Here is a 27,867-nt window from a genome sequence, read left to right on the forward strand (position 1 = left end):
TTTATTCCTCTATTAAAATAAATTTAGATCCAATTTCCTCACCAAAAAAAAAAAATTAATAAATTTAGAAACACTTTTAAATTTTTTTTTTTGCTCCCATGAAAGTAACTTTGTAATCCTGGTTTTAAAGTACAAAACAGGTTAGTTTTATATTAAAAATTCCAAGAGTAATTTTAACACCAATTAAACTGTGCTTTAAGATTTTCATATTTCGGTGATATGTACATAATAAATCAATTTCAGTCACTAAGTTCTTCCTCATCACTGAAATGTGCACTTTTCTTTATCGTTGGGCGTTTTGAATCATCTGATGTTGAGGGTTCCCTTGCACTGGGCTTCCATCTTTGTTGGTCTTCTTCAATTTTAGCTTGCTATATAATGGATTTAAGAAAAAAGTTTAGATATTATTTCTTTTATACTGAGAATAACTCAAAGTTATAATTGTATTTTTATTATACAAAATCATTTTTGCTTATTTTTTAATGAAAGTCAGTGTAGTACAATGGATAATGCAGTGGAGAAAGAGTCATGACACTTGGGTTGTAATCCTACCTTCAACACTAATAAGATGTGTATAATCACAGGCAAGACATTGAATCTTTCAAAACCTGTTTCCTCATCTGTATAATGGGAATAACAATACTTGTACTACCAACTTCATAAGACTATTGTGAGGAAATCGCTTTGCAAACTCTTAAGCATTATATAAATGCCAAATGTCAGTACTGGTCAAATGAATGGAAAAAAGAATTTGACTTATGCTTTTTACATTAAATAACCCAAGCTACAGTGTCATAAAAATAATTTTTACTCAAATAAGGAAATTATATCCACTATTTTCAAAGGTATTTCTTTTGTACTCACCATGGATGAGTATACAACTTTTCTACCTTTTTTTGGTGGAGTTCTTTCAGGAAACAATGATGTGGGTAAATGAAGATTTTTCTTCTGTCATATAGTAATTAAAATCAGTTTCACTTTTTGCCTCTGTAGTAGAAGTAGAGGCAAGACTATGAAAAACACTGTGGGACACTGGTCTAGAAGAACACTGGAAATGCTACTCTAACACATTATACCCATTTGTCTTGACAGAAAATTTTTTTTCTCCCAGTTTATGTGGAAGAGTGGAAAGGTGGAGAGACAAGTGGTGATACAGAGAAGTAGGGCTCCTGTGGCTCTTGCATGCCTACATAAGTGGTTTCTGGCAGTATGCAAAATGTATTGAGTTGCTAACTGCAGGAAGATGCAAACTTATACTAACCTGGAAAGCTTGGCTGAGGCTATCAAGAGCAGGGTCTTCTTCATCTTCACTTTCTTCCACTTCTTCACTGAAACACACACATATACATACACATGCATAGATGTGTGTCCATATTATATATATGTCATACATATGTATATGTATTATATATACACAACTCTCTCTCTATATGTACATTTCTATATTTTTCACTCAAATCAGAACATACATGACCTATAGTAGGTACACATTAGGCAATGTAATATCTTATTCTCAGAGAAGAATGATATACACACATTTCTTCTTCCAGTTCAATAATTTTCTTTCTTTTTTTCTTTTCTTTCTTTTTTGGTGGTTCACGTTCTCCAAGCACATTTTTAGGACAAGCATAACTTAGGTGACCTGTTTCCTTTGTTATATTTTATTATTTGAGGGGAAAAAAAAGACATTAAAAAGTATTGTGTTGGTGAGCAGGAATTTTTTTTTTGTGGTTAAGAACAATGTGTTGTTGGAATTAAAAAAAAATACAGAAGCCGTGTCAGAACAAGCACAAGATTACTATGACACTGGTAACATTCCTTATCTCTTCATTAAAAAAGCAAAACAAAACAGAAACCAAAAACTAGAATGACAGAGCTTATATTTTTTTTTTTGGTATTATATGAAATTTTTCTACAAATCAAAGATTTTTCAAGTTGGAATAGACCTCAGAAACCATTAGTCTAATCCAAAGAAGAGGGAAAAAAGGAATCCCTACTATGATATCCTTGAAGACCTCTAATGAAGCAGAACCTCACAGCTAAGGGAGCCCATGCTATTTCTAGATAGCTCTGTTAGGAAGTTTTTCCAAAAGCCTTTAATTTGCTTCTTTGCAACTTCTACCCATTGCCCTTAGTTCTGCCCTCTGAGACCAAACAGAAAAAATTCAAATACTTAAACATAGCTATCACATCTCCTTTGAGTTTTCTCTTCTACTGGCTTAGCATCCTTATTTCCTTAAACTGAAGTCCATATGGCATGGCCTCAAGGACTTTCAACATCTTGGTAGCCTTCCTCTAGTTACTTTTCAGCTTATTAATATCAATCATTATTAAATTATTGTGCCCAAAATATACAATACTCCAGATGTGGACTGATTAGGGATGAGTATAGGAAAACTATCATCTCCTTATTCTGTGATGCTATGCCCTTTTAATATTACAGCCCAAAATTTAATTGGCTTCTTTTGGCTACCACATTATATAGTAACTCAAATCAAGCTTATAGTTTACTAATTGTCAGATCTTTCTCAGAACAATTGCTGTCCAACTATGCCTTCTCCATCTTTTATTTGTTAAGTTGACTTTTCGAACCCAAGGGTAAGCAAGACTTTACATTTATTTTTGCTGAATTTCATATCATTAGATTAAGCCCAAAGCTCTAGCTAGTCAAGATCTTTTTGGACCCTGACTCTGTCAAAGAGCGTGTTAGCTGTCTTCAGCTTTGTGTCTTCCACAGATGACTATACTATCTGCGTCTTTACCTGAAACACTGATAAAATTTTTTTAAAAAAATTTAAATGTTAAAAAGAACAGAGCCAAGAACAGATCCCTGGAGCACTTCACTGGAGACCAAGTCGATATTGAATAATCATTCAATATATCATTCAATCATTCAATAGTCATTAATAACTATTCTTTGATTCCAACCATTCAAACAATGGTAAATTTATATAAATGTGTTATTGCCTAGTCCACACTCTCCAGCTTTTCAACAGGAATAGTATAAAATATCTTATCAAATGCTCTGCTAAAATCTAAAGTATGTATACAAAATTTCCTTGATCTACAATTTGAATAAGACTGTTAAATAATTACTTTATATATTATTTTACAAGTTTTACTTAAAGACTAAAAAAAAGTCTGTCTCAAAAATAACTTAAATTTCAAGATTCAGAGACTGAAATGCTCCAATAGATCTGCGATCTCATTATCTGGTTAAAACATGAAGGGAATGAGGCCTTAACGGCCCATTAAACTATGAACTCCTTGAGAGTAGGGACTGCTTCTTTGTCTCCCTGCTTACTATAGTGCCTGGCATATACCAGTTACTTGAATTCTTTTTAACAAGCTTGTTTGATGTCTTATGAACCCATATGAAATTTTGTTCTGTGGTCACAATATACTTAATTTCATGAAACTGCTTTGCAAATGTTTAGAGTTGGTTACAATGAGAACTAGGAAAGGGAACATGTATGACTTGGAAAAAGAATCAGTATTAGAAAGGCAAAGCATATATCCTAGCTACAGAAGGTAGTTTGAGACAGTACAATTTAATTTTATGCTGCATTTTGGAGGATTCTTAGTACATGAAGTATAATGATACAGCCACTAAAAACATATCCTTATTAGATAAAATATTCTGCAATTTTCAAATTTTTTCTTCCATAAAGTCCTACTCCTATGCCTCTATGTGGAACAGAGGTGACCTAACTGGTCAGAGATTATAAGCACCAGCAGCTTCTACCATGCTAGAAACGTTTCAAGTATGATCTGAGAAAGAGATTGTGTCTTCAGTTTGAGGATTAAGCTAGAGAAATCAGTAGCGTGGCCACTTGAAGATGGAAACTCATGAAAAAAAAAAAGAAAGAAAGAAAGAAAAATAAACCCGTATGGTCCCAGTCCTTCTGCTTCTGCAGAGGCAATGGCAAAGTGCTAAAAGAAGGCACTGAGGCACTTAACAGCTTTAAAGCTATTAAGACCATCAAACAAATTTTAATTTGGCTTTTGGTATCCTTGTTTAAAGGTCAATGCATGGACAGACTACTGAAGGAACTGAGTTATATCAGTTTTAATGTTCTTGCTATAAATCAAATCAGAAGAAACAGAGAAGCACATAAATTGGTAGACAGGCATAGAGTCTAAGAAGAACTTGATAAAACTCTAAATGAAATGAACATATTCTTTGATATTGGGTGACCTCAATTTAAAAATAGTAATAGATAAAAATGGTAAGAAAAAGAAATGAGAGAGGACAAAGACTTGTAAACAATATAGAAAACTCACATCTATATACTTTTCTCAAGAAAAGGATAGGAAGGTTTTAGTCATGGCAAACACTGAATAATATCACCAAAAATAAAAAGCTTACATGCTAATAGGCAGGAAATTGACTCAGTACAATCAGACTGTTAATGTTAAAAGTAAAGATCAAAATTAGTACAAAGTTAGATAAAAGAACAAAAATCAGAAGAATATATGGCATATATATGTGTACATATATGGCAACTCAATCCTGATAAGTCAAACAACTTATTGATAGTTTAAAATATGGGCACTGAATGAAAAAAGAATACACAGATGGATTATAATACTTTTATTTATTTACAATTAACTAAATTTTAGTTTTCAACATTCACTTCCATAAGATTTTGAGTAATATTTTTATAAAGTTTAACTGGTAGAAATCAATTGCCAAAATAAGAAAACCTTTAAAAGTCTAAAAAATTGCCTCAATCAGCAAACACAACTTGATCACCAAAGACATTATGAATAGAAACACCTCATAAAACAGGAAAACAGTGGAGGGAAAAAACAATTTAGAGAAAGTTTGCCAAGAGATCCAGCAAAGCAGATTCACCTCAAAGACAAAATGGAAGGATAACAAAGAGAAGGAAAATGGAAAAAAACAGCAAAGATTTTTATAAAAATTTTTTCACCATCAAGGATAGTGAAGCTACCAAGCTTAGATTCTAAGATCACAATGATGGATATGCTTATAGAAGTATTACATCAAGGTGAACAAATATGGAAAAAGAAGTTGGATTAGAACAAGTATGTATTGTAGACATGATAGGGACCACATAATGGTGAGGTTGAGAGACTAATTCACAAGATATCTGAAGGAGAATAAAATACCAACGATATGGAAAAATCTCAGACCTAATTAATAAAATTTATAAAAAGGAGATGGAGAAATCCACAACTACCAACCTATAATTCTATCTTTGCATCTACATAAAATTTTTATGAGAATCATTTATACACATACTGAAAGCATTCTTGAAAAGGATATGCTTAGGGATTAGGAAGACTTTTGCAAGCAATATTACACAATAGACCACTATTTACCATCACACAACTGACTGAAAAATATAAAGAATACAAGATTCTTCTCTGTCTTGTTCAGTGACAAAAAAAAAAAAAAGCACACTTGATTTAGCAGAGCACAATACTACTGGTATCTCCTATCCACACATCTAAATTATTCAAAAGGCCAATAAGATAGAGTGTTGGGCCTGGAGTCCAGAAAACTCATCTTCATGAGCTCAAATCTGGCTTCAGACACTTACTTGCTGTGTGACCCTAAGCAAGTCACAACCCTGTTTACCTCGGTTTCCTCATCTGTAAAATGAACTGGAGAAGAAAATGGCAAGCCATTCCAGTATTTTTACCAAGAAAACCCCAAATGGGTCATGAAGTGTTAGACACAACTGAAAATGAGTGAAGAACAAATTATTCAAAATTTCTTGGGCCATGACATTGGTTGACAACTCTCCTTCACAAAATATCAAGGGAGGCAAGGAACAGGTGGCGTAGTGGATAGAACTCCAACCTTGGAGTCAGGAGGACCTGAGTTCAAATCTGACCTCAGACACTTGACACTTACTAGCTGTGTGACCCTGGGCAAGTCACTTAACCCTGACTACCTCACCAAAAAACAAGCAAACAAAAAAATACAATAGGGGCAGGATACGTAAATTTTCCAGTGTTGTGTTTTTATTTGTTTTTTTTTTTAATGTGAAGGTCATGACAAAATTCTGAGAAACACCTAAATCATCTTGTAAAGAGGCACATTAAAGTAGCTATTATCACTGTGTACTTTCCAGATACTCCTGTGGTCTGTTAAGAGCTTGAAATAGATTATATGTTGTAGGTACATGTGCTATGATTTTGTATTTCTGAGTACTGACATCTGGTTACTACTACCAGCTGAGAAAAATTAAGTTAAGCAGAACAGAAAAAGTTCTGCACATTCAAATCATATGCATGACTATAAAAAACTATATAAAAAAAGCATTTCCTAAATCTATAAATTTCATAAATATAAAAGCAATCTATTAACTGGGAGACTTCATTGATAGTTGCTTGTGATTGTCATCAGGAAAACTGATGTTCAGAAAACAATCATGAAGCACTGATCCCTATGTTTCTACTGAATTGGAGAGATATGGTTATGTTTCATAACATTTTAATAGTAATATAATTTATTAACACTTCTGCTGTTGTCAACAAGTACTAAGCATAATTTATTAACATCTCTGTACCAATAAAATACAAGTCCTGTACCTCCACAAATGCCTGCTGAACACATCTGCTTGAAAGTTAGACCCTTGTTTTAAACTTGACATTATCTAAAATGAATTTAGCAGGGTGGCTAGGTGGCGCAGTAGACAGAATTCCAGACTTGGAATCAGGAAGACCTGCGTTCAAATCTGACCTCAGACACTTGACACTTACTAGCTGTGTGACCCTGGGCAAGTCACTTAACCCCAACTGCCTCAACAAAAAAAGAAATAAAATGAATTTAGTACCACTTGCCCCAAATTGTAACATTTTTCAGTTAATTGTAAGAAGGCAAAAACGTGGTCCATTGCTGAATACGGCTTGTGAATGCTGTTAGTTCCTCACTAATACCCTCATTAAGGATGGATGCCCTTGATTCATGTATAAATGACTGTCATAAAGATTTTTTATATATGAGAAGGTAGGCATAAATGTTTAGTGTTCTCTCTCTCTATGGTATTAATAAGGTTTGAGTTTTTTCCCATGCTTTTGGTTATCTTCCCCACCTTCAGGTACCTTGTCCCTCAATGTTATCACAATTTTGTTGCCTTTAGCATGTATCTCTTCTATATAGATCACATTCAATCTGGTTATTTCTCCCCTCTTTGTTCTCTTTATTGCCATTTCAATCTCCTCTATAAATGCATTCAGAGTGATTTTTTAGGGTTCACTATGTCCATTATTCTTGATGGAGCAAATTAGTTTGTCATAAAGCTTTAACAGATCTTTCCAATTTTTCTTGAGTCTTCTTCTCATTCCCTCCTCCCCCCAAGAGGAAACAGAAAAATGTTGGTTTATGACTGAGCCAAATGTTTCTATGAATTTTCTTTATTTCCTCTTCATCCACTGCAAAATCTCTCTCTTTTTTTTTTGGTGAGGCAACTGGGGTTAAGTGAGAAATCTCTTTTCTAAAAGAGCTTATAAGTTTCTGAGAAGAAATATGAACCTAGGTCTTTTTTTTAATTCAACAAATATTAATTAAATATTTGCTTTGTGCAAGGCATTGTGTCTGGGTTGGTCCTGCCCTTTGGCGCAGGCCTAAAGGACCCCGAGTATCTCCCTGAAGCAAACAGGTTCTGAACCATCCTTACATTCCCCAACTTTTTGCTGCTGGAATAAACCTCGTCAAGAATTCAATTCAATTCAATAAAAATGTATTAAGTACCTACTATGTGTAAAACCCTGTGTTAGGTACCAGAGATATAAAAACAAAAACCCAATAGTCCTTGCCCTCAAGAAGCTCACATTCCAGTATAAAGTTAGAAGTGGAAGAAAAATATGAAGAGTCCTGCTTCTATCACTTTAATTAATGGGTAAGCCATTTAAGTTTGTAAAGCCTCAGTTTCTTATTTCACAAAATAGAGAGAATAATGTTCTACCTACCTCACAAAGTTCTTTTAAAGCTAAGATTTAATAATTTACGTAAAATGCCTTTTAAGTTATGTGATCCTGATTGTGATTCCTTGGAACCTGTTTCTTTTCTTCTATTTGCACTATTACCCTTTTGACCTACAAGCTCTGAATTTTGGCTAAGATATTACTGCTTGCTTTCACTGGGGTTTCTTTCAGGAGGTGACTAACATGTTGATTCTATTTTTACTTTATTTTCTGGTTCCAATGCATCTAAGCAATTTAGTTTTGTGATTTCCTGAAACATAGCATGCAGGTTTTTAATTCAGTCATATTTGGTCTGGTGATTTTAAATTTGTTTCTCTTCAACCTGTTTTCTAGATGTCTGGAAGTCAGTCTCTGATGATTTCTCCTACTTGCTCCAGGAAGCTTATTATTTGGATAACCTCATCATCATGAAAGATCTCATCAGCCTTGGTATTTTACTTTCTCATGACCTTCTACCTCTCTGATTGGAGGGTGGGGTCATAAATTCCACCTCTAAGGAGAGCTATCAGCTCAGACATCTCATTTCCCACCTGGCTGCACTACCTTGGGTCTTTCCTAACTGACTTCTTCACCATACCCTTAAATTAGGTACCTCTCCCCTACCCCCAAGTTTTCAGCATCATTTTGTATTTTGTTTTCCTCTATTAGATTATAAGCTACTTGAGGGCAGCCCTGTTTCCCCCCTGTGGTCCTAAAAGGACCTGACCATCTTAGGCTTTATGGAAGGACTTGATCTGAGGTGCTCTGCCCCAACCCCCAACCCTTGGCCATTCAGGTACTCAGTGGCACTGTTTCCTGCTGTGGTTTCATCCTTTATGGTAAAGAGAATTTCTCTTATCTATTTGTTGGTTCCCCCTTTTAATTTCATTCTTACATGCCATTAGAATGACTTTGCTTAGTTGAATCTCTTGCCATGTTTTTAATGAACTGATTTTACCTTTTGCTTCTCTGTCTTTTGAGGGGATGCGGCTTGTAACTTTTTCCATAATCCTTCTGTCTAAGATTTCAGAAACAAATTTTTATTCTAAACCAGTGTTGCCTTTAGCTGCCATATCTCAGCTTGGCATGTTCACTGAAATATTGTAACTAAGATTTTATAGGCTTTTTTTGGACCTGTTTATTAAGACAATTGACTTATACCTGTCATATTTTTATGTGAAATTATAATTAGTATTGATATTCTTTCCTTTGTCTATTTCCTATTTTGGGGGTATGTAATAAGCATGGTTATATAGGTCAAGTTAGAATTGTTTTAATTGCATACCATATCTTTTTCTGGTTTTTATTATTTTTTCTGGCTTTGCACTAATTTTGATCTTTGCTTTAACAAGGTAAGGTGATAGCCTGATACCGAGAGATCTAATTCAGGAATGAATCCCACATCAGGGATAATCATTTATTGGTTGTTAGAATACAATCTATTTTATTCTTAGTAATGGCATTCAGTGTTTGCCATGACCAGAGTCTTCTGATTCTTTCTTTGACACTTCACAATGTGAAATTTTTGGATGATCTACAAGTTTTTGGCCTCTCTCATTCCTTATTCCTAACCCATGTTTTCCAATATTTTTTTCCAAAATCTTCATTTATTTCCACTTTGTACTGAAGTCATATTCATGACATTTTGAGAATTACTGAGTTATGAGAATTTCTCTTCAGCCTCTGCAACATTTATCGGTATATAACCTGCAAATGCTTTGATCAACTGCTTTGGAATATAAATTTGGATTTATGTTAGAAAAGTAACTAAACTGTTCACTTTCTTTTTATTTTTAATTTTTTCAATGATTTTTTTATTAATTTATTTTTAGTTTTCAACAATCACTTCCATAAGCCTTTGAGTTTTAAATTTTCTCCCCTTCCCTCATTACCTCCCTCCCCAAGACAGCATGCAATCTGCTATAGGCTCTACATATACATTTCTATTAAACATATTTTCACATCAGTCATGTTGTAAAGAAGAATTAGAACCAATAGGAGGAACTACAAGAAAGAGGAAAAAAAACAAAACAGAAGAAAAAAAAAGAGCAAATAGTGTGCTTCTATCTGCATTCAAACTCCATAGTTCTTTCTCTGGATGTGGATAGCATTTTCCATCATGAGACTTTTAGAGATGTCTTAGATCCTTGCATTGCTGAGAAGAGCTAAGTCCACTGAAGTAGACAACATGGTTGTCTCCTGGTTCTGCTCACTTCACTCAGCATCAGTCCATACAAGTCTTTCCAGGTTTTTTTCTTTTTTTAATTTTTAGGCAATTGGGGTTAAGTGACTTGCCCAGGGTCACACAGCTAGTAAGTGCCAAGTGCTTGGTCTGAGGTCGGATTTGAACTCAGGTCCTCCTGACTTCAGGGTCGGTGCTCTATCCACTGAGCCACATAGCTGCCCCAATAATGACTTCAAACTTTTTTTTCTTTTTGCTTTTTTGGTGAGGCAGTCTGGGTTAAGTGACTTGCCCTAGGTCACACAGCTAGTAAGTGTCAATTGTCTGAGGTCACATTTGAACTCAGGTCTTCCTGACTCCAAGGCTGGAGCTCTATCCACTGTGCCACCTAGCTGCCCCTCCAGGTTTTTCTGAAGTCAGCCTGCTCATCATTTCTTATAATACAATAGTGTTCCATTACATTCATATGCCACATATGTTCAGCCACTCCCCAATTGATGGACATTCCCTCAATTTCCAATTCTTTGCCACCACAGAAAGAGCTGCTATAAATATGTTTGTACATGTGGGTTCTTTTCTCATTTTTATGATCTCTTTGGGATACAGCCCTAGAAGTGTATTGCTGGGTCAAATGGTATGTACATTTTTATAGCCCTTTGGGCATAGTTACAAATTGCTCTCCAAAATGGTTGCATCTAAACTGTTCACTTTCAATCAGTTAATCAACAAGCATTTATTAAGTACCTACTATTTATCAGGAACTATGCTAAGTGCTGGGGATACAAATTCAAAAATTGTCACTACCCTCAAGATGCTTATATTCTGCTGAAGGGAAAAATGTATATATATAAGTATATACAAAGCAATTATAAAATAATTGGGAGGGGCACTAGCATGTAGGTAGTATTCAAGCTGAGTTTTGAAGGATACTAGGGATTCTAAGAGTTAGAGGTAAGGAGTACATTCCATGCAAAGAGAACAGCCAGGACAAATGCACACGTGTGAAGAACAGTAAACAGGTCAATTTGGCTAAACTAAAGTATTTGTGAAAGGGTGTAATATGTAATAAGGCTGGAGATGTAGGCTTGGACAAGTTGTGAAGAGCTTTAAAAGACAAATCAAAGAGTTTATATTTGATCCTAATTACCTAATGGTAATGGGGAGCTACTGGGGAGTGACATAGTCAGACTATTCAGAAACTCACTTTGGCCTCTTCGTGGAGAATAGAATTGAGAAGAGAAAGACTAATTAGGAGGTTATTTATTACATTAATCCAAGAAAGAGCTAATGGGGGCCTAACGTAGGGCAGGAACTATGTGAGTGGAGAGAAGTGGACAGATTTGAAAGATTCTGTAGAATCAGAATGAATATGGCTTAAAAATGTGTTGGTTGAGAAAGAGTGAAGAGTTGAGAATGACACTAATGTTTTGAACCTGGGTGACAAGAAGGATGGTAGTCGACAGATATAGGGAAGTTCAGAAAACAGGTTTAAGGGGGAAGATAATGAGTTGTTTTGGACATGTAGAGTTTTTTGTTGGGTTTTTTTTTGGGGGGGTGGGATGAGGCAATTGGGGTTAAGTGACTTGCCCAGGGTCACAAAGTTTCAAGTGTCTGAGGCCAGATTTGAAAGACATGTGGAGTTTTGAGATGCCCACAGGTCATCCAATTTTAAATGGCCAAAAGGCATTTCCTGATGGAGACTGAACTCAGGAGAAAGACTAGGGCTGGATATACAGATCTGAGAATAATCTGTATAAAGCAACTAATGAAGCCACCAAATGATAAAGTGTAGAGACAGAAGAAAGCCTTGGAGTATATCCAGAGTTAGGGGGTATAACCAATATGAGGGGGTGAGGAATAGAGAGGTAAAAGGGGAAGATCATTCATCTAGAAAAGACAGAAGGAGATGAGACCAATGATACATGAAGAAGGGTGGGCCTTGGTGAGAAGAAAGGTTATTTCCTCATCAGTGACTAGTGTAAAGTAGGAAAGAATAGGGAACGAGTCCAATGGGTTCTGAGATGTAGAAAAAGGAAAAGAGAGCCCACCTTCTGACCTTTTACTATATATGTACCCCAAAGAGTTCACAGAATCAAAGAATTTTAAACTTAAAAGGGACCTTCAGCCACTATTTAGTTAAACCTATACTTGAAAAAGAATCACCACTACAACACATCTGACAAGAAGGGTCAGCTTTTGTCTAAAGGCTTATAGTAAGTAGGAAGAACTAACTTCTACTCCACTTCTGGATAGCTCTAATTATTTAGAAATTTTTCTTTTATTAAAGCCTAAACTGGCCCCTTGCAACTTCTACCCAAAGAAAGAGGGAAGAGTTCCATAAAGCAGCACTTTCTGTGGTAGAAAAAAAGCTAAATTAAACCAAGGATATGGACATAAATTAGGTAATGGCTGAACAAACTATGGAGATCTATGAGTACAATTAAACATTATCATACCAAACATTTTTTTAATCATGGACTCCTATTAATAATGAATCAGTAATGAATCACTGAAGGAATTCAGAGGAACGTAGTAAGAATGTGGTAACAGTGAAAAGAGTATTGGATTTGGAGTTAGAATACCTGATTTTGAGTCTTTGCTATGTTGATTACTTACTGTTTAACATTGGGCAAGTCATTTAACCTCTCTGGGACTCAGTTTACTCATCTGTAAAATGAGAAGGATTAGATGATATCTAAGTCTCTTCCAGCTCTAAATCTATGATCCTATATATGGTACTTGTATAAAATGATACTGAGTGAAATAAGTACAGCCAAAATAAAAATACAAAGTCTATATTAATGCTAACAAAAACAACACTAAAAAATGCTGATTCAGATTAACTTCAATGACCATTTTGGTCTTAGAGAAAGATGATGAAGATTCAATAAAACTAATTACAGAATATATAATCACCCTCTAGGAATCAAAATATCTGATTAACCAGAACTCCTAACATTCTCTGATCATGTCAGGTAACAACTTATTATAGTCAGACATTGGGTATAGAGATCTTCTGTTGAGAAGTTATCAGTGCATACTGGCTATTGTTCTGCAACTTATAATCTTAGAAGGTGGTGTGGAAGTAATGAGAAGGTAAGTAACTTTCCTAGCCAATATGTTTCAAAAGTGAAACTTGAACATGAGGTTTCCTCACTTCCAAGTTCAGTTTTTTATCTACTACACTATGCTGAATTCTTTATAGCACTGAGGTGTTAAACAGAAATGAAACCACATTAAAACAACAACAATAAAAACCAGTTTAAGAAACTTTAAAGTTAAAATGGATACTTACTTTACAACTTTTCAATATTTGGAAAATATCTGCAATAGAGACCATAAAGGGAGACTATTCATTCTAACAACCTACACGTGTGTAAATATTCCAGTCACCACAAATTATAAACTGACGAAATTCTTCTTTAATGAAAGTCATAAAAAGTTCTACAATCCAGTTCTAAAATTAAGGTTTAAGACAAAGAATGTAAGGTAAATGATTTTTTATCACCTATGGGTACAACACACCTTTCCAGTTTCATTAGTTGGTTTATTCAATGTATCTAGTGAGTATGTGGGAATATAATGGTGCCCATTCAATCAAGGCTACTGGTACTATACTAGTACCTCCATAAAGGCAATGCCCCTAAACTCTTTTCTTTCCCCACCCTACAGTAGTGCTCTGTACACAGCAGGCACTGAAAAGTTTGGTAAATTGTCATTGGTATTGATGTTAATGTAAAACAATTCTACCTCCATTTACTAATGTGAAAAAAATACCAGTTTCAAAGCCTGGGGAGAAGTCACAAGTAGGTATCCAATTGTTTGGACCAATGGTGTAAAACTCAAATAGAAACCAATCTCTGCTGCCACATTTTGACTTAGAAAACCACAAATTAATATTATCTACATTGTATTGTATTTTTATTTTATCAAGTGTTTACCAATTATTTGTATTTTAAAAATAAATTTCTTTTACATGTATTTATAATTTGCTCCTCACACTGAACAAAAACATTTTAAAAAAATTTCTTTTAAACCCTTTTCATTAACCTGCAAACAAATTTAACTAGTCCAGCAAGACAAGTTTCTACATTCTAATTACATTTTAATCTGATTTGGTGACACGTCTGGTCTACACAATGTTTTGTTATTTTAGAAAAAAAAACAAACAAACCCACTGTAGGATGGGCTGCTAAATTAGTAGAGGAGATGGGAGAAAGTTGCAGAATACTAGGTACCCACTTCTAGGTCATATAGCATAATTAATTAGTGTTACCTATAGGCACTGTATAACAGAAATAAAGTTGTCTGAGATATCTTCCTGATGCCCTATCTCTGAAGAATGGACACTTTAATATTTGCAGATTTTCACATATATGTAAACACACACATATTTCAGATTTAACAGACTTGCATTTAAGTAATAAATAAGCAATTCTGCCAGGATACACTCTGTTCATTTAGGACCCCAATATAGTTTGTACAGACTTTGATAAAGGTATTTATAAACAAATTTGCTTACCCTGTATAAAGTCATTGTTTGTCAAAGAAAAAGGCAAGTTGGATACATATACAGTGCTTTTACTTGGTGCTAATCCACCACTCATTTCTGTATCAAGAAGGGGAAAGAAAGATATAATCAGTTCAAATATAGCTATCTGTCTTTCTAAGGAAACACAATACACAGCAAGTTTAAGTTTGCAGATCTGGAAGTTTAAAAAAAAAGATTTGAAGCTTGGAATTCAGGAGAATGCTTAGGTTATTATTAGCTACTATAAACAGTTGCAAATCATCAATATTAAAAAGCAAACATTTGCTACAGTTAATGTATTACTCTAATCCAATGGTCTCCAAACTTTTTTGATCGCTCCTCTCTATCAGTAAAAATTTTTTAAAGCATGTACCACCAATAAATGTATATTTACTTATTTATAAATTATAAAGATGTATAACTGTATAATTATGTATATTATAAAGACAAAAAATTAAAAAGTATTTATATAAAGATCAAATAGTTTCTGATCTAAGAGTAAATAGGGAACCACTAGAGTTTACTGAATAAGGGAATGATATGGTCAGACCCATCTTTCAGAAAACCACTTTGGCAGCTATATGGAGGATGGAGTGGAGTGGAGTGGAGAAGGAAAGCAATTTGTAATCTGTTACAATGGTCCAGGGGAGAGATCATACGGACCTGAACTAGGTTGGTAGCTATGTTACCGAAGAAAAGGGGAAAGATGTGAGAAAAATTATAAAAGTAGAAATGATAAGATTTGGAGGCAAGGGAGAGTGAAAAGTCCAGGATGACACCAAAATTTCCTACCTAGATGAATGGATGATAGTATCCTTGATGAAAATAAGAAAGCAGGCAAAGATAATGTAATGAGATTTAATCTCAACCCATCCATACTATTGGATTTTCTGATGTCTAAAAATTTGAGTGTTGGCTGAATCCTCTTACACACTCACCAAACGTTTTTCTCCTGGATGGCCTTACTTAACGATTGTTCAGAGCTATTCTCTGAAGTCTTTGCCACACTAATTAATTACATTTTTAGGGTTTCTCTCTTATCAACTCAACACATTCCAAACCAAACTTATTATATTTCCCCTCAAACCTACCCCTTTCCAAATTTCTTGATTACTGTTAAAGGCATCCTCCCAATCACCCAGGCTTGCAGCCTAGGTGTCATCTGCAGCACCTCACTCTCTCACCCCAAAATCTAATCTGTAGCCAAGGCCTGCTAATTTTATGTTTGCAACATCTTATATACAACCCCTTCTCTCCTCTGACACTGCTACCACTTTGGTGCAGGCCCTCATCACCTCATATATAGACCATTGCAATAGAGTACGAATAAGTTTCCCTACTTCAAGTCTCTCTCCACTCTCCCCAATCTCCATTTAGCTATCACATTAATCTTATTAAAGTACAGATCTAATCTTCCTCACTCACCTTCAGCACTCCAGTGACTGCCTATCATCTCCAGAATCAAATATAAAAATCCTGTCATTCAAAGCCCTTCACAACCTGGCTCCCTCCTAGTCTTTCCAATCTTCTTACTCCTCCCACTCCCCCCACCCCAACTTCCACACCCCCACTCCCTGCCCAGACTCTGTAATCCAGCCATACTAGCTTCCTTGCTGTTCCTCTCACAAGATACTTCATCTCTAGACTCCTCATAATGATAATATTTTCCCTCATCTCCACCTCCTGGCTTCCTTCAAGTCCCAGCTAAAATCCTACCTTCCATAAGAAGCTTTTCCTGATAACCCTCAATGCCAGTGTCCTCCCAATATCAATTATCTCCAATTTATCCTGTATATGGTTTGTTTGTACATAGTTTACATCTTATCTCCCCTATTAGTCTATAAGCTCCTTGAGGACCAGAAATTCTCTAGCAAGATGTGGGAAAATGGAAATGAAATAGTAGGTAGGGTAGTAGGGCAGATGGCAGATGCCTGGGTAGGCTCTGGGTAGGCTTGGGTTTTCTCGTGGATACTAGGTGGGATGTGAAACATGCTCTAGAGATAACCAGACATTATGGGTTAGTTAAATTTGTACTCACCTCCTCACTAATCTAGACAGCAATGCCCCAGAGTAGAATTCCAAAGCTGAGTAGATCAACTCCCTCAATGAACTGAGGCACAATATCTTGAGGTCCAGTCTGGAGGGTGCTATTCCAGGTGGAGAAAAGAGAAGTAAATGCCAAGAGGCCCAGCTAGGACTGGTTTCCTGGTGGATTACTGGTTGGTATGTGGTTCATGGTCTGGGGCCACCTTCATATCCACAGAAGATTGAATGTTGGCTATAAACTGTTCACCATTAGAATGAAGTAATTTGTAGTCCTGCTATGAGTATGTTACTTCCCCTACAATTTGGGGCTCCAGGTATTAAAAAAGGGCCAATACTTTTTGATTTAGGTATGGGCTCCTATGGACTTAGTATGAAGAATGAATTGTTATGTTCATATAAAGGGAGATATCTTGGGAGGAGGGGGAAGGGAGTGTTACTGAGTACTTGTGTCCACTTCAGACTGAGCTCCCAACAAGGACTGGGGAAAACATGATTTTTGAAAGCTTCCAGTTATGTTTTGTATTTAGGATACACGAAGCCAGGTTCATCACAAAGTAGTTATAAAGTACTTGATAATTGTTTGACAGCAAAAGAAAGGAGAAAAGTGGAATAGCAAGCAGTAATAGCAATAGGTTTGAATAACAGATTTGTTGAAAATAGAGGAGCCCAATTTTGTTTTTATGAAGTCTCTTGTCCCACCTTGATACCTGAATAAAATGACAAGTCCTGTTGAAGTTTTCCCGTAGATCATTGTTTTCCCAGGTTACTTTCTGGCATGATTTCATTGTTGTTGGATGACAGATGACTTGTGACTGAAAACTTTCCCTACATGTTGAATTCACAGGATTTCTTTACAGTATAAATTATCTGATGTTGATTAAAGCAGTTGTTCAGATTAAAGGCTTTCCTACATTGATGGCAAAAGATTTTTCTTTAATATGATTTTTTTGATGTTGAGTCAAATAAGATTTTCCCATATTTATATTCATAGGGTCTTCATTTTGTATAATTCAATGATGTTTCTCCTAAGGCTAATTCATGCTAAATCTGAAGAATTTTTCCACATTCATTAAATTTATAGTGGCTTTCTCCAGTATGAAGTCTTTGTGCTTGAGTAAGATTTGAACAGTTAAAGAAAGCTTTCCCACATTCATAATATGCATAGGGTTTCTTTTCAGGAGACTTTCGTGTATAACGTGGAAAGATGAATCAAAGAAGGCTTTTCTACTAATCTATTATGTGGATAGGGGTTTTTCTCCTGTGTATGTAATCTGATATCTTCTGTAGACCACTTCTTCTAATGAAATATATGTTTTATTCAGGGGAAAGATATGAGGTCAAAAAAAGGAATGGAAAAAAAAAAGTAGTTGTTTTATCTTCTATCTAAAACCGGAAGGGAATATATTATCCCAGATTGGTCCACCAGCAAATAATTAAGATTTCTTTTATTCTGATTTACTGCTGGTTCAAAAAAACTCTTCTCAAGTTGAATAGGCTAAGCTGGTGAAAGTAGTTCAGTCCAGATCTCTTACACAACTCTTCAACAAAAGTAGAGAGGAAGAGTATCACATCAAATGGTGATCTGGAAATTCAAGGAGAAACTAGACTGGTTAACTTTTTTTTTAGCCTAGGATTATACAGGAAGACAGCCAGAGGTGCATTTGGGCACTGGAGAGGGGAGGGTCTAACCAGGAAATCTTACACAGCTTCCCAGCCTTGATAGAACCACTACAGGGAGGTAAGACTAGGAATAAGCCAGCAGCTAAATTTATTCAAGCCAAGACCAACAGTGTGTGGACCAGGGTTGGGGCCTATTGGAGCGCCAGACCAGGGATGAGTCTACAGCTGGGTTTCTCTGCAGTAATTAGATTAGGGTGAGTGGTGTGTGGTATAGTTGTGTATCAAGGCAGTGAGCAAGGGCTGCAGTTGTGTCTGATCTCAGAGCACCTTTTAGCCTGTACATTAGCGGTGTACCAGGCCAGAGAACTTGGACTAGGGGCAAGCCTTCATGTCTATTGCTCTGATCTGGTGGAGCTTTCTAGTCAACTGGCTGATGCTGAGGCTCAGTACTATCTACTATAGGAGTGACTAAGGTTAAACTTGCAATTGTGTTGCACAGACCTAGAACCAAGTCAGAAACCTGAAAAGCCCAGACCAAGAAGACCACAATCAGACAGATCATACCTCAGATTAGACTGCTTAGGGAAGTCATCTGACTCTCAACCAAATCATTCAACTGAAAACTGCTTTCTTTAAAGTTAAAAAACAATCTCTTAAATGCTAAATCTAAGGGCATTTTTTCAATCCCTATCCTTTTTTTTTTTTTCCGTTAGGCAATGGGGTTAAGTGACTTGCCCAGGGTCACACAGCTAGTAAGTGTTATATGTCTGAGACTGGATTTGAACTCAGGTTCTCCTGAATCCAGGGCCAGTGCACTATCCACTGCGCCCCCTAGCTGCCCTGATCCCTATCCTTCTTGACCTCTCTATAGCCTTTGCACTGTACTATCACCCTCTTCTCCCTGATATCCTCTTTTTTCTTTCATGATAGTATTCTTTCCTGGTTCTCTCACTATCTATCTGACTATGCTCAGTCTCCTTTGTTGGATCTTCATTGAGGTCACATACTCATGGGTGTCCCCTCAAAGGCTCAATCCTGGCTTCTTCCATACTGTTTTGCTTGGTGATCTCATCACTTTTATGGATTCAATTATCATTGCTATGCTGATGATTCTCACATCTATTTATCTAGTCCTAAACTCTCTTGTGACCTCCAGTTCCACATATCTAACTGCTTATTGGACATTTCACACTAGATAGTCTGTAGACATTTTAAACTCAACATGTCAATAACTAAACTCATTATCTTTTCCCCAAAACTCACCCTTCTTTCTAATTTCTCTATTACTGTTAGGAGTACCACCATCAGTCCCACAGGCTCACATTCCAGGTGTTCTCCTCAACTCCTCACTCTCTAACTTCCCAATGTCTAAGCTGTTGCCAAGTCCTATCAATTCTATCTTTGTAACATCTCTTGTATGTGGCCCCCCCTGATACTGCTACCATCTGGTGTAGGCCCTCATCTTATGCCTAGACCAGAGGTGGGGAACCTGCGGCCTCGAAGACATATGTGGTCCTCTAGGTCCTTAAGTGTGGCCCCTTGACTGAATCCAAACAAAGTTTATTAGAATATGGATCAGGGGTGGGTAAGATTTAAAGATTTAAAGAATCCACCATATTGGCAAGACTAAGCTTTGGCTAGATTATAAGAATCTGAGCACCTTAATGGAGGCCAGATGGACCTTATAAGACTGTGGAAGGGATCTAGGAGTGGCCAAGTAGCCTGGGGTGACTGGAGGAAGGGTCTAAGGAGGATCTGGATGGGATTGGCCAGTAAGCTGGGGGGACTGTGAGGGACCTGGACCTCATAGCCAAGGGAGAATGAAGCCTAGATAGGATTAAGGGTGGGAAGTGGCTGGGGGCCACAGGGAGGTAAGACAATGGAGGACTAGGAACAGAGAAATGGCAGATTGGGTATAGGCCACATTGAAAGGCCAGTTGATAGGATTATAGCCTCTGGCAAACACCAGAGGCCATGTGGGAAAGTTCAGGGTTTTTACTTTTTGGGGTCCAGATCCCAAAGACATGGTCTTTCCTTTTAGAGGTTCGGATCCCATCCCCATCATTCCCCTCTCAAACAAATGGGACCCAAATTCTTTTGGAATAAGGGGTGAAGGTCTTGGCTTCTGAAAATGCTTCCTGCTGGCAAGGGGCATAGAGCTGTCCCTGCCTTGAGGGGGTCCCAAAGAGAAAGTTGACTGGAACCGAGCACAGGCCACATCCAGGGGACGATGAGGGGACATTGGTTGGTGCCTGCTATTTGCTACCAACTGTAGGTGAATGGCCTAGAGTCCAAGTTCAGAGGCTGGCTGGCTTCTTTACTTTGACTCACTCCCCTTCTCTCTCTCCCCACGGCTGCTGGGGGTTGAGGTGGGGGTGGGGTGAGCAGGATGTGCTGAACCTGGGTGATGCTTCCAGGCAAAAGTTGCCCCAGTACCCAACACCATTGCCAGTGGGGCCCATGCTGTAACTGCTGTCCTTTCCCCCTCTTTCATTTTGTCAGGTGGGGGGGAGGAATTAGAAGGTGAGGGGGGAAGGGTGAAACTCTCTTCTCCTATGAGAAAGGTTAACAAAGATACCCTCTTGACTCAAGGGAAGGGAGTGGGAGAAGGGAGTGACCAGGGTTGTAAGGAGGTATTTCAAAACACCTTAATGATCAATCACAAAACCTCCAGAATCTGCTAAGATGTTTTTTAGCTGTTCTAACTTTTTCCATAGCCTCCTTTAAGAAGGATCCAGGGGTGTAGAGGTAAGAGATTAAGTAAGCCTCAGGGAACCAAAAAGAACCTGCAGCTTTCCTAATTCCCTAGCACTGAGAGAATTGACAGAATTGGGCATACGCTTCCAGATAAGGCATCCTTCTTTGTCCTCTATGCTGCTGAAGGTGTACCCAGGTCCATGGCCTCAAACTGAACCAGTGGACCGAGAGCCTGAGAGTGTCAGGCCAAGTGTGAGACAGCCTCATAACTGTCTGCTCAAAAAGCCTTCGTAGGTGCTTGAAGAGCAACCCCCAACTGCAGAAAAAGAAAGCGGGTGGGGGGGGGGAAGAGAGGAGGCTTACATATCTTCTAGTCTTGGCTGGAGAAAAGTTTGGGGTTAGCCACCTTTCCTGTACGGGCCACCAAAATGTTGAGGCTTAGGGGTGCTGGGACCCCAAAATCACGACACATGAGTCCTGTCTGAATGAATTCGACCCAAGCCTTCTTTCAGCCAAAGACAAGGTTTATTAGAACATTGATCAGGGGTGGGTGAGATTTAAAGAATCTGCCATATTGGCCAGACTCTTAAGGAATTTAAACATTTAAGGAATTTAAGGAATTAAGCATTTGTATCACTAATGCAAGTGGGCCAGAACTTGAGAATCAGAGCCTTGGCTAGATTATAAGAATCTGAGCCTCATCATTTCTTATAGCACAATAGTATTCCATTACATTCATATACCACAACTTGTTTGGCCATTCCCCAATTTGATGGGCATCCCCTCAATTTCCAATTCTTTCAGGCCAATTATTTTTGATATTACACATATATTACTCTATTCCTATCCCTCCTCACTCCTCTGCTTTACTTCTACCCACTACCTTGGCCTCCTATTCCTTAACCTACCCACCCCTCCAAGATCCCTCCCTTGCTGGGTATGATATTTTTGGCCAGAACCCCAGTTCTTTTGTTCTTTGATATATATAGTGTTCTACGACCTGCAGTCCTTTAATGTCTCTGCTGCTAGGTCTTGTGTGATTCTAATTGTGGCACTATCATATTTAAATTGGTGTGTTTTTTCTTGTTGTTCTTAATATTTTATCCTTGAGCTGGGGGTTTTGGAATTTGACTACAATATTGATGTGGTTACAAACAGAACTCTAAGAGTTAAAGAGAATATTAAGGATTGCTTTTTTAGTACTTTGTGAGGCCCCTCCTTAGCTTGAGAGCATCCTAAATTCCTTCCCCCTTATCTTGAAATATCGTGAAACTTTTCCTTAACTTGTACCAAAAGAATTGCCTTCCCCCCCTTATCCTGTGTCCCCCATCCTTATTTTTAACCCCCATAAAACCCCTAAAACTATATGATCATTTAAAACCTCTTTGTAAGCATAACTCCCCCAAATATCAGAGTCTCATTTAGCTTTCTTGCTGAAACCTATGCTGCTTACACATTAAAGAAAGCTTCCAAATGAATGGCTACAGAGAAGGTCTAATTGAATTCTTTCACACCCAAACTGCTCTCCCAAACCTGACCTCAACAATATTCCTATGAGTTTTCCTCATAGGATCTCTTTCAAGTGGTGATCAATGGATTTTTTTCTATTTCTACTTTCTCCCCTTGTTCTTATGCTTCAGGACAATTTTCTTTAATTATTTCTTATTGAATCAAGATTATTTTTTTGATCATAGCTTTCAGGTGGTATGATTATTCTTATATTTTCTCTTCTTGATCTGTTCACTAGATCAGTAGTTTTTCTTATGATGTTTCAGTTTCTCTTCTATTTTTTCATTCTTTATATTTTGTTTTATTTCTTGATCTCTTATAACTTCACTGGTTTCCCCTTGCCCAATTCTAATTTTCAAGGTGTCATTTTCTTCCTTAAGATTCTGGATCTCCTTTTCTAATTGGTTGACTTTCTTTTCTTAATATTCTTGTTTTTCTTGGATTGTTCTTATTTTTTTCTTCAATCTCTCTCATTTGATTTTTAAAGTCTTTTTTGAGTTCTTCTATAAATTCTGTTTTGGCAGGTGCCCATTTGACATTACTCTCTGGGGTGGCAGAGGGTTTCTTTGCTTCAATATCCTCCCGTGAAGATGAAACTTGGTCTTCTCTACTCCCATAATAACTTTCTATGATTGTATTCTTTCTCCCTTGCCTGTGCATTTTTTTTTTTGGTAGTAATAGCTTAATTTTTGTAATCACCTCTAGTCCTGGGGTATGAGGGATGGTGCCTCTGGCCCCAGATCTTCAGTTCTCCCCTGTAGCCTAGAACCAAAGTTAAACCTCCGGCCTCCTGTAAGCGCCCACAGCCAGAGGCATCCCTGCCCCACTGCTTCTGCACTCACTGGGCATGTGCTGGTTCCTTCTCAGCCCCAGTCATTCTCTGCAGCACAGCTGGGTTTGGCATTCCTTGTCAGCAGAGGTTCCCTCGATCTTCCTGGGCTCAGATGCCCAGTTCCCCTCACTGTCCCACAGGGGTAAAAGTTCCTGTGGGTGGGGCAGAGGTAGCCCTCCAACCCAGTTAACCCTAGAGATAATGGCACCTGCTATACAAGCTTGTTACTCCTTGACACATATTATTTGATCTAGTGACACTGGCCTCCTGGCTGTCCTATAAACAAGACACTCCATCTCTTGATTCTGAGCAATTTCTCTGGCTGTCTCCTTTGCCTAGAACACTCTCCTGTGCCAACTTCAACTACAGACCTCCCTGGCTTTCTTCAAGTCCCAATCACAATCTCATCTTCTACAGGAAGCCTCCAGAATCCCTATTAATTCCAATGCCTTCTTTCTTTTAATTATTTCCTATTTCTCCTGTCTATGGCTTGCTTTGTATATATTTGTTTGCATGTTGTCTCCCCCATTAGATTGTAAGCTCCCTGAAGGCAGGAACTGTTTTTTGACTCTTTTTGTATCCTCGGCACTTAATGTGTATTGATTGATTTTTGGGAGATTTAAATGAGACAGCATGATATAAATGTCTGCTATTTATTATTATATTAAGAAAAGATACTTGTGTAGAAATATATACTCTCTGAAGGAAGAAGTGAAATAGGGAATAACTGAGTGATGATCAAAGGAAAGAGAAAAAGAAGTGAAAGTTGAGGGGAAATGATTGTTAACTGTTCAGATAAAGGAGAAAATAATTAATTGCTGGAGAGACTAGTAATGTTATGAGAATGCCAAAACCTAGATATCTGCTAGAAATCTCATTCCATAAATGTAAAGCTTCTGCTAATTTTGGAAGCAGAATTAGTAATGAAGAAAACTGTTATTTTAAACTGAATTCTGACCAACAATGAACTGGCTGGGGAAACAGAAGAAAGAGGAATCTTGAGAGAAAGTGATATGATTATAGTTTGTGATAGTCAAGATGGGGAATTCTGGTCATGGCAAACCATATACTCTAAATATTAGGGAAGTAGATTTCAAAAAGTTCAGGGAAAAAAAAGGTAGGAATGATACTGTTTTTGTGTTTGGTAGTACTTGGTCATCTTGGCTATGAAGATGCCTTAGTTTCTTAATGCTATATCAGTAGAGTACAAGGTATATAGCAGTTCTACCATACTGGAAAAGAATTAAGTATAGCCTCAGCAAAAGACTGCCTTTTATCTAAAGACCAGCCTAATTAAATGTAGATAATCTTATCACTAGTAGACAGGCCATTAGGTAACAAATTCTTTGTTCATGGAGATCCCAAACATAAAAGCAAAATACAAAATAGTGTTTGGCCCCTTTTTGCTTCTGTACTATTAGTGGCAAGTGGTAGAAAGGGGCAGAAGGTGCTAATTTTTTTAAATAAAGTATATAAATATTTAATCGGGCTCTTGGAAATTTCTAAATGTAAGACTATTATCCAATAACCAATAAGTTGAAAATAGAAGAACTGAATCATACCACAGGCTTGAAAGTAGCTGGAGAACTTTAAATGACTTCTATGATAGCACCCTTCTCTGGACTCGCTCCTCCAACATGCACACAGATTCCAAGATTGGGCCCCTATAGGGCAGTTACTATTTTAGGTTTTAGAGGGAACGTTGTGTGTGGCTACTCCTTTGGCTGTAGGTTGTTGACAAGATACCATTAGTGTGTTTTATTTTAATAGTCAACCAGTAACTCTTAGCAAAGGCCTTTACTCAAAAGACATGGAAAGAATAATTATAAAACATTTCCAGTCTCTTCCAACATACACCTCCCCGCCCAGACCCTAAGGCAGAGGTAGGAAATCTGGGGTCTCAAGGTCACATATAGCCATCTAGGTAAAATTGTGGCCCTTTGACTGAATCTAAACTTCATAGAACACATCCTCTTAATAAAAGGATTTGTTCTGTAAAACTTGAACTCAGTTAAAAGGCTGCATACAAGGACCTTGAAGCTGCAGGTTCCCCACCCCTGCCCTAGGGCACATTCTCCCACAAATACATTTTAGAGTCTTTTGGAGGGGAAAATGTTCATAAACTTGAAGTACAATAGCAATGGGTAAGATGTGAAGGGAGCATATGTAGCCAAGGCAAATCACAACTATGGACCTACAAGGCCTTGATATTTTTTTTCTCTCTGGAGAGTCTGCATGAAGTTAACTGAGAAGTGTCGCATCGGTGATAGACCAGTTGTTCTACTGCTAGGCTGGGCTAGCTTGGCTGGCTGTTGAATGGATTCCTCAAAGGGCATGGTGTATGTCCTGGATGCATTAATCCAATGTACTCACTAGGCTCACTCTTCAATGAGCAGCTGCAGTCTCTATCACCTACAACATCAGGCTTGTCTGTGTGCTATAGTGCTCTTTCTTTTTTTTCTGGTGAGGCAATTGGGGTTAAGTAACTTACCTTGAGGCACACAGGTAGTAATAGTGCTCTCTCTCTTTTTTTTTTTTTTAGTGAGGCAATCGGGGTTAAGTGACTTGCCCATGGTCAGACAGCTAGGAAGTGTCAAGTATCTGAGGCCACATTTGAACTCAGGTCCTCCTGACTCCAAGGCCAGAGCTCTATCCACTAAGCCACCTAGCTGCCCCCTATAGCGCTCTTTTAAAAAGGGTACAGACCCCTACCGTGAATTGGCAGAAGTCTTTCTAATTCTACTCCCTCAGGGCCTCAGTTCTGAGGTTTGTTACCTCCCAAGCAGGAAGTGGGAGAGGAATAGCCTCTTGATTTTTTTTTTTTTTGACTACTCTTTCTGGTTACTTTGGTAAGAGACTTCATTCTAACTTATTTGTGACCATCTAGCACATATCTGAAAATCTACCTTTCTCTTATGCTTACTGGCTGGGGACAAGTTACTGAAGTGATCTATATCCTGATTGTATCTGTTAGCTTTTTGTAGTTGAGCTAGTCAATCCCTAAGATTCCCTAAAAAGTACAAAATAATTCAATAATTCAATTACACCTGAAAGGGCCTCATCTTTATATCTCATTGTCTCTTTTTTCCTTCAACTTGGCTGAAGTTTAAGAGAGGGAGTGGGGGGGCATATACTTACATTTGTATCTGCTATAACATTTCTGAGACTAAAGCATTACTGGGTTAGATAGCTTTCCCTTTGTCTCCTAATTGATTTCTCCAAACTACCTTCAAGTAAAATAATTGAGAATAAAATCTGTATCTGTGTTTGCTGGAAAAACAAACTCTGTATTTAAGAAATGCAAAAGAATAGAGTCAACCTACTGTGGTTAAGAGAGAACCAGAATCAGAGGCACAATGACCTGAGTTCAAGTCTTGTCTCTGATGCATAGTTGCCATGTGACCCTGGACAAGCCACTTAATCTCTGATGCAACTTGCCAAAATTCTAAATTATAGAATAACTGCCTAGGTTCCTCACAATAAAGCATTTCCTACAGTAATGAAATGACAGGTCAGAATAAGAAAAGACAAGATCAAGAACATCTCTCCCCTTCAGTTGTAAATACACAATAATTCCTTCTTTTGGTATAAAACATACTTTGACACTGACCAAGTCACTAAACTTCGGTTTGCCTCAGTTTCCTCATTTGTAAAATGGGACTAATAGTAACACCTAACTCCCAGGGCGGTCGTGAGAATCAAATGAGATCACTGTGAAGTGTTTAACACAGTGACTGGCACATATATGAGCTCTATAAATGCTAGCTATTATTATCATTATTACTTGCATAATGTCATTTTTATAGCTTTATTAGGCTGGTAATTAAAAAAAATCTCAGGCACTTAAATAGTTGCATTTTCCTTGTTGGTAAATCACACAGGAAAGTGTCCTGTGACCCCAGTGAAATGGGACTGTAACTAAATTCATCATTTTAATAAAAAATGAGGGAAAGTGGGATATAGCTTGCATATATATACTACTGTTCCAGGAACCCATGTTTGTTCCATTGGCTGAAGTCTGACAATGATGCTAGATAAGTAAAGAAGAAGTGGTATATAAGTGCGTGTGTATATATATATATATATACATATATATATACACACACATATATATTTTCATCTGGATCATCTGCGTTCAAGACAACGTAACGGACATAGCAGGTATTTAAAAACGTTTGCTGAAAATCCTGATGAAGGCAGGTGGGAGTAAATAAATAAGTCTAGAAGGTTGGGGATGAAAGACAGTAGTAACTCAAGTGAAGCGTTGCTTACCTTTCGCTCACAGCACAAGGCCCCAGGAAATCCTTGGAGTTTCTGGCACCACTGGAGATTCAATTCGACTTTACTTCCTTAGCTCCAACAGCAGTCAGGACATCACCAGGCCCGGTGTCTTAAAGACGAATAACAACAGCAGGCCTTTTTCTTTCTTTTTGTAGCCTCGTCGCTTTTCTGATGACGCAAGGCGCTCATACACTTTCAGGCTGAGGAGACGGACAAGTGGCGCAATAC

The 27,867-nt window shown here is 37.4% G+C and overlaps 1 long non-coding RNA gene across 1 annotated transcript; it reads right to left on the bottom strand.

Moving 5' to 3' along the window:
* Nucleotides 1-130: 130 nt before the first annotated feature.
* LOC114042363 lies at nt 131-27,799 on the bottom strand. The gene is made up of 5 exons (XR_003568979.1): nt 27,631-27,799; nt 16,693-16,801; nt 14,646-14,732; nt 1,262-1,328; nt 131-371 (listed from the first exon to the last, which is right to left on the bottom strand). It is a non-coding gene; the product is annotated as an uncharacterized LOC114042363 (long non-coding RNA).
* Nucleotides 27,800-27,867: the final 68 nt, after the last annotated feature.

This window comes from Vombatus ursinus, unplaced genomic scaffold (genome assembly GCF_900497805.2).
Source record: "Vombatus ursinus unplaced genomic scaffold, bare-nosed wombat genome assembly UNPS02014403.1, whole genome shotgun sequence".
Taxonomy (NCBI): Eukaryota; Metazoa; Chordata; class Mammalia; order Diprotodontia; family Vombatidae; genus Vombatus; species Vombatus ursinus.